Source organism: Dermacentor variabilis, chromosome 7 (genome assembly GCF_050947875.1).
Source record: "Dermacentor variabilis isolate Ectoservices chromosome 7, ASM5094787v1, whole genome shotgun sequence".
Lineage (NCBI taxonomy): Eukaryota > Metazoa > Arthropoda > Arachnida > Ixodida > Ixodidae > Dermacentor > Dermacentor variabilis.
Genome location: NC_134574.1, coordinates 56376167 through 56389334, shown reverse-complemented (window position 1 = coordinate 56389334; position 13168 = coordinate 56376167).

Here is a 13168-nt window from a genome sequence, read left to right as displayed (position 1 = left end):
CGAGCTTCTCAAGACCACTAAAGCTGCGTGTGCTCCACTAATATGGACGTACGCGGCCGAACAGGCCTTCCAAGCCGCCAAAAACGCATTGGCAGATGCCACCTTGCTGGTACATCCTCTACATTTTGCACCAATGCGTCTCACCACCGATGCATCTAGTGCGCTGTCGACGCCCTTTTACTATTTCAGCGCCATTCCTGATGGTGGCCACTCAGATTTTTCTCCCAGAAGTCGAAGCCTGCAGAAACGCACTACAGCACGTTCCGTCGCGAGCGGTTTGCGGTATATTTGGGTGTTATAGGCATTTCCGACTCCTGCTGGTCGGAACAAGCTTTCACGTCCTCACAGATCACAAGCCTTTGACGTTCGCTATTCGCTGTAATCACAACACCTATACCGCGCGAGAGGTACAGCGCCTCAATTTGAATTCCGAGTTCACACTGGACATACGCTACACTGAAGGTGCATGAATTGTGCTGTCAACGCAGCCACAGATATGCCTTCTCCCGTATCGACGCAATATCCACGGCCACGCTAGACTTCGAAGAAATTGCCACGGTGCAACGTTCAGACGTCGAGCTTCGGCACCTCCGCTCTTCTGCTACATGTCATTAGCGCTGTCCGACTTGGCAATCTTAGGTTTGGTTTGGTTTGGGGCCTACGGATGTGGCTCAACCCACTACGGGGGATCGGCCATGAATCGGGCGGCAGTAGGTAAGAAGGGAAGAATATTTAAATAGAATTTTGTAATTTAGTAATGATAATGAATTAGTACTAATAGTTATTATCAGTTTTCACGCTGTATTATTTTAAAGTTTTAAGTTAGTCTAGCAGCCATCGTTATCTTCCTCGGCCACCTTTTACACATGGCGCGCCGCTCCGGTGCGTTTGTCTGAAGCCTCGTGATTGGAAGAAAGTAAAGAACAATAACAGAGCTGCTTCTGCTCTTACCATGGATCCGAACGGTCCTCAGGTCTTTCGTTCACCGATTCACTCATTGTTGTAGTGGGTGAGCCGTTATAGGGACCTCACCTCGGTCCCTATAACCTGGTGACCCGGACGTGGTTGTACGGCGAGCGCGACGTTATAGGGACCGAGGTGGTGGTCCACTACAACAATGAGTGAGTCGGGGAGCGAAAGGCCTGAGGACTGTTCAGGTCGATAGCAGGGCCAAAAGAAGCTCTCTCTTATTCTTCGTTCTTTTTTTTTTTTTGTTCTGAGCATGGGGCACGAGACTCGGGTGCCACGTATAAAAGGTAGTCGAGGATGATGACGATGGCTGCTAGAAACTGTACGGAGCCATTGTCAAAGGAACAACCAACATACCGTCATTATTGAAAGAGAAAGACTTTTAAAAAAATCCTTCCAAAAGCTCGACTTGGATTTGACTGATTGTAATTCTTTTCTTTGGGGCTACCGTACTGGGTTACAGCCACAGGAACGCTTGTGAAGCCCTCTGCATCTTTCTGCGTGATACAAAAAGAATTGCGGGCTAGAATCCTTAATACTTATTATGCTCACATAACTTCTTTCTGTAATACTTAAATTGATGATTCATATAATAGATACTTTAAATCCCATTTGCAGGATACTTATATATTTCATTTCACCTTAATTTATTCAAAAAATTCACAAGAGTTTTTTTCACTACCCGATTCATGGCCGCTGCCTAGAGTGCATTGCGTCATTTCACTAGGGAACAAGGACAAGAGCTGTACAGAAATTTGAGCTGTTCGTGGAGTGAACAAATGAATTAAACCTGATAATTAATCACGTCTGCGTTTGGTGAACGCCTTGATCGCTGGGACTACGGTGGATGACTACGGGCTGCATTTTCGTAAACGCGAGTCGCAACTCAACACAGTGCCTAAGTATCTTTGTGCTTCGTATTCAAAACTGCAGCTTCTGCCTTGTAGGGCACATTCAGCCGTATTTGGCTGCAAAAGTAAAGCTTATCAACTTCACCGTGGCGCTCAAACAAAAGATTAATTGATACCAATACTGATATCAAGCATTGTTTTTTTTTTATTGAACATGTAGGGATCAAACATATGTAAATATAGTTAGCTATAAACAAGAGGGGCACAACTATTTCTTAGGTGTGACGATATTTCAGAGGGATTAACTGGTTTGCTAACTGACTTGAGTTCCATTCATATTTTATAGTTTTTTTTTGTTTCTTTTCGTGCGTGATGCCTGTTACTGACTTGCGAAAGCGTACGCTATAAATTATACGTCAGAAGTCCACTGTTGGCTGTGAGGCAGGCTGTAGTACCGAAATCTCAGTTCTACATTTTTCCTCTCATCAAAAAGTGACAGTGGTACAGCAGTGGCGCGGCGAAATTTATTGACCTCTTATTACCGTGAATGCGATGAGCACATTTCACCATTTCCCGTTCGCATCGACAAGAGGCTAATCAATTTGAACAGACCAAATTGAGCGAAAAAAATTGAGGGCTCGCAAGAGCGTCAAAGCAGTGCCGTGAAAGAGCCAGTTACTCGAATAGTGAGCCCTGCCTTGTCCGCACACTTTGTTGAACTACTAAGCGAAATCACGCTATTGTTACGGGTGAAATTTGCTTTTTTGTCGGAGGAATGAGGCAGCATAGAGAACGAGGTGTTACAGATGGTCAGGCACGATTTATTCGCGACTCAAAGTAATCGCTCGCCGCCTAGCTGCCAAGCCGAAAACTTGCCGATCCAGGTTCAGGCTTGAAGCGAAAGAGGAAAGCAAGCCCTAAATGCTTCGTAGTTCTCAAATCGTCGTGATGCCGCGGCGCACAAGCCTGAAAAAGAAAAAGGCAGATGTCGAAAGACTTCTACATACCATCATGCGTGTCATCGCGGTGGAAAGATATCAATGTATGATTCCATCGTTTCCCGGAAGAAGCAGACGACGCGCATCGCAGAGTGACTTGGATAAGAAACTCGTGCATTGGGAGAAGCGTGGCTGACACGACGCTGGTTTGTTCGAAAATTTCATTCGGGATGGCTTCTTTGTTCCCGGTGAGTGGACCATTGCTTTCTTTTATATATATATTAAGTATCATGCAGGCGTTTCAAATCGCGGAGTTTACTTTCGTTTAGGCATAGACTTTATTAAGTTATAGTATTCATTGCACGCTTAAGCTTCATTTGGTTTTGTTTTTCTGCGTCGGTGTTGCCAATGCTGGAGCAGCAGCAATATTCTCGCTAATATACTTTCGTCAGCAGGCACGGTAGCAGGAACGATAACTAGCTCGGAAGGCCTGAAGTTAATCATGACACATGTTATATTGCGCGAGACGACATATCGTTTCGATAGCACGCTTTAGTATAGTGGGTAAGCAGAAGAAGTTTTCTCGTTCAACGCGGTGAGTCGTTAGTTTATTTGCTCGCAATAAATTTAGAAGCAACTGCAAACAGTGCCAGTACCAACTTTTGGCCACTCGACCTTTGCTAAGTGCCGCTGGTTTGCTTTCCGACACTGTGCACACAGCTAAATTCCATTATAACTGGTTCAATTCGTTATGCAAGCCATGCATTTACACTTTTACAAGTGACTTTCTTTGAAATAAAACAATAAAACCCTCTCTAAATTTTGGAAACCTGCTGGGAGAAAGGCAACTTGGTCCGATTGGTTGTTATTCACTCCTAACGTTTCGGCGGGGTATGCGGGTGTGTGCTGTGTTCCCAAAGGCCAGGGCCCTTCGAAAACTGGGTACTGCGAACATGAACAAGCGCGAGTCATCGGACACAAATAACCTCATCACTTGGAACACCTAACTATAAAGAGAAAGGTGTGCCCCGGCTCTCACATGGAACTCTCATTTGTTTTTTCCCAAGACACAATGACCAGGCAACTCGCCGTTTTTTGGCTAATTCGCTCAAAGCACAATAGCATATTTAGCCCCTGAACACGTGACAGACGTTACTGTCAAAATGGTATATTGTGGGATGCGATATATGTGATAAACTGCAACACGAGTCGCCATGCGGAGTTGCTTATATGATTAAGGTGGAAAACAGTCATGTATATCGTACCTATAGCAGTGGAACAACGCAGACAACAATTACTTGCACCTTTCGGATAGGTCCTCTACGCACACACGCACGTAACCTTTTCCTTGTGCTTGCTTTACAGGCTCTTTGTCTTTAAAAAAGTATGATCTACCTTGCTAGGCAGGCCGGACGTTCGCACGCTTCGTCACTAAAATCCTTGAGACCGATCAAAATAATGTTATCGGAAGAAACGACAATTTCTACTTCGACAATGCACCTCGATTCATCACCACGAACAGGAAACTTCAGCACAACGGCAAGCGAAAAAGCCGCCGTGACCCTCTAGGTTTCCTCAGCGAAACGTGGTCACCTGGAACGAAAAGTGACAGATGTATGCCGGCGCCATAGCGTGCCTTGGTAAAGACGTGGGAAAAGGGTGTTTATAGCGCGAAAGGTCGCTGCGTTTCTTAGGCACCACACAAAGTTTCTGCAAAGGAAGGATCTTCGGGCAGTGTGAAAGGCAAAGCTCTACGGCATCCCAATTTTTGTGATATCAGCTGAGACATGTTGGTAAGCACACTACTCGTGCGTTCGGTGAGGCCATTTGTTTACGGTGTTGAATGGCGATAAGCAGAGCCGCAAAGGCACAGCAGGGTGAAGGTTATCTGTACGGGCAAAGGTGATAAGAATAAGACGAGCTCGCACAGACTAGTTACAGTAGCGTGCGTGATAGAGTAGAATGGTAATTGTCGAAGTGGGTGAGTAAAATGCTATATTGGGGAACTACGGAGTGGGCTTAGGCCAGGAAGACGCTTAGGGCAGAATACCCTCAGCGCTAACGCAGGGCATAGAGATTTTAATAGCACAGAACAAAATTTTATGGATAGCATTCCTACATGGTAAGGAAGCTTACAACAACATAAACTGGGAATTTCTGTGGAATGCGTACCTTCAAGCACGAAGGCATAATTGATTTCATGTAGCGGCTCAGAAAGATATATACGTATATTATGGATACAACGAAGTACAAATTAGATGGTAAAGCAGGAAAGACACAGAACAAGGGAAGTCACCGAGGACTGAAGCAAGGATTCCGTCTGTCTCCATAGCTGTGCACTCTTACGAGACATGCGGCTCAGAAGTCACATTTCTCTTTTCAAAAGTCTTTTCTTTATTTTGCTTGAAATATTACGCTTATAAATTATATTTTCGCGCGTAAACAAATTAATCCTTTTTTTTTTCAACCAAAAGTGTGCGAAAACAATTTTATTCGAGGCATGGTAGCTTTAGGGGGCTTCATTTTCTCATTGCGGCGCTATTGATGAGGCTCCCAACTACAAGTTTCGTCAAGATGGTGAGCTTTCCTCGAGTAACCATTAGCCCTGGCTGAGTCGACATCAGCTCACTTTCTACTCACGCGCACGGATATGCACGGATTACGACCGCATATCCTCCAAGAGCAACGCACTGCTGCTTCTGTCGGAGTGCGCTTTTGAGAGGGAGACCACGCAAGGGCTGTTCGCAACAAGCGGGCAATCACGTAGGCCATTTGGACTCATTCAGAAGAAAAAAAAAAGCATATTCGCGCTGGCATCCGTGTGTGACATTGAGATCCTGGATTGCGTCGTAGATGCCTGGCATTGCGCAATTCATGCCTTCCGAGTGCCGGAGCTAGATTGAGTCACGTCATCGTCCCCCCCCCACCCCGCCACCCTTTATTTCATGGCAGAGCTCCCCTCTCCACTTTTTTCTACTTTTCCGCTGCTACTGCTACTGTCGTCGTCGCCTTGAACGCCGCGTCGAGAGGTGGTTCGGAGCCTGCATATAAGTGGCAGGAGTGTGGCAGGGAGGCAAGGCAACGTGAGAAACTCATTTGGAATTTCGCACCGCATCGCATGTGCACAATGCGCCTTGGAACTCCCTGGGCGTTGCCACAATATCCTCATCACGGCTGCAGTTGTCCGTGAACCCCCGCAAAAGCATTGCAGGAACCGCAGCGCTTACCTTTCTGCTAACGCGCAACCGTGCGTACGGGAAGTAGATAGAATGTTAGAGAGAAGGTAGGGGAGAGCACGCAGAGAATATGTAGAACCGACGCAGTCACGAAACGAGTGAATGGCAGCCTTGCCACTTTTCGCTTGCAGTTCCCATTCAGGAAGGGGGGAGAGGGGGGCAGACGCACAAGAGGACGTGAGAAGCCAAGGAAACGTTAGACACGACAACCGTTGCGGACGAACTATGAATTTAAGTTCGATTCGCAGTACGGTACGTTTCTGCTATTTCACACTCGAAGCCGTACTAAAGCACCGAGGCGTCTATATAGGCGACACTGTAGGGAAGCGATCGCACGTCCAATCAACACTTATTTGCCCGTCCTGGCAGCGTTGCGGCTACAGCATTGCTTGAGGCCGCAGGTTCGATCCCCACCGCGGCTGCCGCATTTTGACGGGGGTGAAATAAAAAAAAAAAAACGCTCGTCTACTTAGCTTTAAGTGCTCGTTAATGCACCCCAAGAGGTGAAAATTAATCCGTAGTTCGCCACTGTACGGCGTGCCTCATAAGGCGATTGTGGTCTTTGCACGTAGGACTCCACAATTAAGGTTTATTACTTTTGCCACGATGCGCTGTGCCATGTGAGGCAATGAAAATGCTAACTTTCTCGTAGGTAATTAACAACAGCGCGCAGCAACGCCTCAAGCAAACACGTTTCTTTGTCGGTTATGTGTGTAACGCAGACTAACAGCAGTAGTGCACGCATGGTAACATTTGCCACCTACTCATCGCTCTCGTATTGCACTAAACGCTCAAGAAATTAAACATTCGCCGTTAACGTCACCCCTAATTATCTTTAGCAAGCAGCACAGAAAGCTTCGCTTACGTCGATTCCCATAGTGCTTGGGATGCGCCTGAATTTTTTTTTTTCGTTGTCGTCACATATGTCCACAGGTGCTGATTTCCACGAGAAAAATAAAAAAAACGCGAAAATTTCCCTCTAGCCGCATTTATTCCGAGTCTTTCACTGATGCACACACGTAACTTTTATAGGTAATGTCACCTCTTCGTCAGATGATCAAGTCAATCCAGTTGTTATGATCACGGCCACGCTGTATAACGTGAGCACCTTGCAAGCGTTCCAGTGCGGCTTTTGCTCCAACTGTGCGGCCGCAGAAGTCGGGAGGCGCGCGCAATTTTTAGCGGGCAGTTACGTATTGTACACGCAAGGTAAAGTGAATCGGAAGCATTATAATCGGGCGTGCTATAGTCTTACGATAGAAATTCATTCTGCGCTAAATGGAAACCCCAGCGAGATAGCCCACGACCGTACGCGAGGTTTCATATGCCGCGACGGGATGGTGCCTCGGGTGAGTTCGGGAGAGCTCCCCCATAGTGATCCTCCAGTTACTTTTCACGAAATCACAGCTCATTACAGAGGAATTAGGCAGAGTTTTCTCTTCCTCCTTCATATATCTCAACAGACCACAAGTTCGCACGCTCCGCATGCGCCAGATGGGGTCCTACCCGTCTAGGGTCTTTCTGAACATGCTTCACCCGGACATTGATACACTCTGCCCAGATTGTGGCACTGAATTTTGCTCATTAAGTCACATGCTCTGGCAGTACCCTGTGTTACTGGATATTAACCGAGAAGAAGACTGGACGAAGGCCATCACAGACCCGAAACAAGACGTCCAGCTTCTGGCTGTCCAGAGGGCCCGTGAACGAGCGGAGAGGCATGACCTCTCTGTTCCGACATGGGACTAGCCAACGGCTGGGTAGGGACCCACCTAGCAGGCCCCCTGCCTAGCTCCTCAAGACCCCAATAAAGTCGTTTACCACTACTACTATTAGGCTGCAAACTTGTTGATAAGCACTCCGGCGTACGCACTTCAGGAAGGTGTATTGCTGGGGGTCTACCAACTTACACTGGTAACTTACGTTGCCAACTTGCAAAATTTATGTTGGATGCATAAGGTAATAGAACTGAAACAGCGCAAAAAAAGAAAGAAATACGGGACACGGAACAGGGGCAAACACAACGCTGACTTGCAATTGAAAATTTATTTCGCTCGACGCAAAACATATACACGGAAGGAACGGGGCTACAAGGCAGGGAAGACAAGAAACAGCGACAACAGGGGGAGGGGGGACTCATAAAAGGCGTAGTATCATGAATTCTTCATCTTAACTAATTGGATATTTTTTGTTGACTAGTACGTCTAGTCTATTTCTAACTCATACAGCGTAAGTATAGTCATACACAGAAAACATCGGTGTTGGCGCGCTTTTCGGTGTCGCGTGTTGACGAAAAGTAGGCCGACAGCAAACGGCAACATGCGAGTAAATATACTAATCCTGCTCGCAGTATAACGTAAGCCTGCTCGTAGCCATTCCAGCGGTGAAGGAATAAACATGGAAGCAGTTTAGACGCCCCTCTGTTGGCGCTGGATGCTCGCGACCATGCATTTTGTATTTGCCACCAAAAGGCCCAGTGGAGACGACGACATATCGAAACCTGTGGGAGACCACTTGAATTATTGTTCGTGCTTAAAGCGAAAATTAGTTTCCTGAAGCTTTCTCAGTTTATAAACAATGCAACGTGATATTAGGCGCCGTATTTGCCATATTTTAACGGAAACACCTCAATGTTGAATATGCGGATAATCGTGCGGTAAAACTGAATTCTATTTTTTTAAAGTTCTGGACTTATTTGCGATCTTTGTACACTGCTACGGAATATATCTATGTAAGTACATTTCTTTTTGCGCGCAGTACAGGTACAGTGAGTTCTAGTACAGGTTGTGCGCGCTTGGCTGCCGTAAATCATAAACTTTTGCTAGGAAGCAGTTTTCCAAAAAAAATATCAAAAATAGATCAGTTTCATCATTTTCAATGGCCCATAAAGGTCTACGATCGCTAATTATAGACGAATGCATTATTTTGTGTAAGGCGTCTCTTCATTCTCTCCATTTCTGTTGCTCTCATAACGGAGGAACTGTTTTTTTATTACTTATTTTCTTTTTTTCTTTTTGGCAACGGCTTGATGACGCAAAGTTTGGTGCTTAAGACAATGTTCGTGAGGTGCTTACGTCTGCGAAAGCTTTTTTTTTTTTTGCGAAGAATGTTTAAATAAATGACTTTTTGTGTTATATTAAGAGGCCTCCTATTTCTTAAAATGAAATTGTAGGTGGTCGAGCTCTAAGGTTGGGACAGTTGGCCTGGAATGACCCTATACTGAAATTGATAGAATTGGCCAGGAAACATAAGAGCCGCCATATAGTATTTTACATAACTCGCTGCAAGGGATGACGACACAGGCTACGTTGCATTTCTTTCTCGATAAACCAGATAATTTGCATTGCCAAGTGTTTTCTTGAACGATCCGAAGCATGAAATGTGACGTTGCACAGCAATTTCTGCAAAAATAAAGTGGTTGGCACAAAATCTTATTGTTTCCTTTTTTTTTTGTATGTGGGAAATAGGCAGGTCGCGGTAAATGGTGTCAACATCGCACACAGCTCCGCCACGGTTCCCTTAGAGTAAATCAATTCGAAAGTGGTGCTTTTGCGGGCTGTAGCATGAGTCGCGGAATTCGATAGGAACGACATGGAAAAACACTCCTGTACTTCTGTTTAAATGCACGTTAAGGAACCCTAGGTGATGAGAACTGAACAGGGTGCTTCATAAGTTATATCGCCAAACGTAAAACGCCTGAATTTCCTTAATTAAAATAAAGGGTAGCTGCGTCATTCGGCTTTTTTCTAGGCACGTAAACGAAATAAATGATTCCCGAGTCTGATATTTCCGAGAAAACACATGTTACACTTATCTTGTATTTCATACCTAAATGTAATGCCGTTCTCAACTCTACGTCCGCTCAACTAAGCAGCCTCTATATTATAAATGGCTGCTTTCAGTTATCCGTAGCACTATTGTAAGGACAATGATGAAGCAATTGAAAGAACGGCATGTCTCACATACACGTAGAGATATTTGTGGATCTGCTGTGTACGTTGCAAAAGATAACTGTGATACCACATTGGGCGCCCAATTTTAGCGGGTTGCAGACAGGGTGAGACTGTAAAAAAAAAAAAAAAAGAAGACGTTTTCCTTGCCTGAATCAAGTTATCAGGTGTACAGGCTACCCCAAAACGGGGCGTTTATATTCAATGACAGCTAGAAACTTGTTCAGCCAGCAGAATCGATTAGCACACGTGCGTTAATTCTCTCAGGAACTGGTGCGCCTCTGCGCTACAGCCACGGCTCTCCAGCAGAACAATCATTCGGAATAAGAGTCCTAACTTCCGTCGGCCCCTCCCCTTCGAGACTTCAAAAGTGCCGTTATGTGTTACATTCGAATGGAAACGGCTATTCGATAATTTTTAATAGGGAATTCTGAAGTCTAATACGATCTGAATAGCGAATACCACTAGGCTAGACTATATGTTCCTACTTAATTTCGCCTGCTCGCACGTTGAAGGAGATCGCCAGACAAACCGCGCAGATTACATTACATAAAGACTTCCTGGTCTCCCCGATTCAGTCTGAGTACATAGGCAATATGTCTTTTCCTTAACCCTGTTGTTGATATTATTATTATTATTATTATTATTATTATTATTATCATTATTATTTTATTTACAATACAGCCAGTCTCATACCGAGACCATAGCAGGTGGACATATGATTATACATACAATGCATGTTTTATGTACCGAATGGTAAGAACATCAAAACATGTAAATGGAAATAGATCAAACAGATTCAATGGACACTTTTACAACACTAATAATATGAATAACAACGTCCGATAATTGCTTTAATTCTTTTTTTTTTCGGAAGGTCGATTGGTTCACGTGGGGCTGGTGCAGTTTTTAAAAGAAACAAGCATATTCGTGCCGCCCGGGAGTTCTCTTTTCAATAAGCGCCATTAGAATATTTGATAATTTTTCTCTTACATATATGTCGTAGATTTGTATGTCTGTCTACCCTTAGATTTACCTAGAAGTGCATTGGTCATCTGCCTCTCTTCGCGCCACGCACCTGGTATAGGGCACTATAATATTGTTTTCTTTGATCATTGTCCCTGATCAATATTCCATCAACAAGAAGCGCGCGTAAAATGAAGCGATATCAAGAAAATGTTCTTACGTAGCTTCATGTTGCATATAGGCGGTTTCGGTGCCAAAAAAATTACGTGTTACTTTTAGAAAGCAATGCTAAATATAGCACTTCACCTGGTTAAAGCTACAATTGGTACCGGGCGGCAAAGGCCGCGGGCGCACCAAAGCAAGTAAAACCATAAGATAAATTTTACTGCGTAAAGGACTTTCTGACTGACAGAACAGTAACGGTCAGTCTAGGGGGTAACGAGGAGAAAGGGATAGAGCTCAGCAATAAGGGGACACCGCAGAGCTCTGTGCTCTCACCCACTCTCTTTAACATAGTAAAGATGGGACTCCCGCACAAACTTAAGGACTTACAGGGTCTAGAACATACGATCTATGCGGACACATCACCCTATGGATAAATAGAGGCAGTGACGCCCACATAGAAGAAACGCTGCAAAAGGCCATCAGTAGCATTGAAGAACACTTAGAAAAAGCCGGAATTAAATGTTCAGCCATGAAGTCGGAGGCTCTCTTCATCAGTCCACAGAAAAGGCGAAAGAAAATCCCAAACCACGGGATAAAACTCACGGTTAATGGGGACGCGATTCCAAACGTAAAAGCTATACGAGTGCTAGGCATGCACATTCTGGACAATGAAAGAAATACGGAAACGATTAGAAAGCTTGCAATAAGCTTAAGCCAAACATGTCGACTCCTCAGAAGAATCACCAACAAGAAGGCAGGTATGAGGGAGGCTAACCTGCTAAGGATAGTACAGTCCTTCGCGATCAGCAAGATCACATACGCAACACCGTACCTTAAACTAACAAGAGCCGAGAAAAACAAAATAGAAATCCTCATTAGGAAAGGAGTTAAAACAGCCGTAAACCTGCCATTATGCTCATCTACGCAGAGGATACTAAACATGGGCATTTCAAACTCCCTAGAAGAGTTGATCGAAGCCACACTAGTCTCCCAGCAACAGAGACTAACGAGAAACAAAGGCTGTCTGAGAATTCTATAGAAACTAAGACACAAAACCCACAACAAAGTAAGAAACACCGAAGCCATTCCATCACAAATCAGAGACAGGATACGCATACCACCACTCCCGAAGAATATGCATCCCAGTGACCACCAGGATAAGAGGAAAGACAGGGTTAAAGCATTACAAAAATCACTAGATAAAAAGCAACGGGTGTTCTACACGGATGCAACAGAATATGAAAGCAGACCAGGTTTTGTCTCAGTGACGACACAGGCTAAAGGTGAGAACTCAAAGAGCTGCAGTACTCCGCAAAACAGAGTGGAGGTTGCAGAGGAGGTGGCCATAGCCCTAGCTTTGACTCAAAAAGGGGTCAAAATCATAGTGTCAGATTCTAAAACAGCTATAAGGAATTATACCGCAGGGAGAATCTCCAAAGAGGCGCTCAAAATATTGGAGAAAGGACCAATTCCAGAAGAATTAGTAAGCCTTACATGGACTCCTGCCCACGAAGGCTTGCCCGGCAACGAGAAAGCGCACGCATTGGCCCGAGAGCTTATTTACCGGTACACCAATGCAGCCTCTACAGCTAGGGAGAAGGCATAAACAAAAAAAGAAGGCATAAACACTTACAGCGAAATTCTCGATTATTATAGAATGGGAAGAAAAACACTGCCAGAGGCGCATAAGAAACTAAGTAAGCAAGAAGAGATAACATGGAGGCAACTCCAAGCAGGGGTGATCTGCAGCCCCTACATTCTGAAGAGATGACACGATAACATTGAGAACATGAATTGCAAACACTACGGGGCAAAGGCGGACATGATCCACATAATATGGACATGTCCTAGATACAATAAACCAGATAGGGATAGGCAATTCTGGGAGACTTTAATGACCAGCTCGAAGGAAGATGATCAAAGAAAAGTCATCCGCATGGCCCTGGACACAGCTGAGCTCCAAGGAGCATCAGCCAGCTGAAAAGGGAGGAGCAAGCCGAAGAGACAGGGAGACTCTTGACTCCTCGGGGCTCTTTTTGCGGGTGCAAATAAACGTTATTTCTCTCTCTCTCTCTCTACTGCAAAGACGTTAT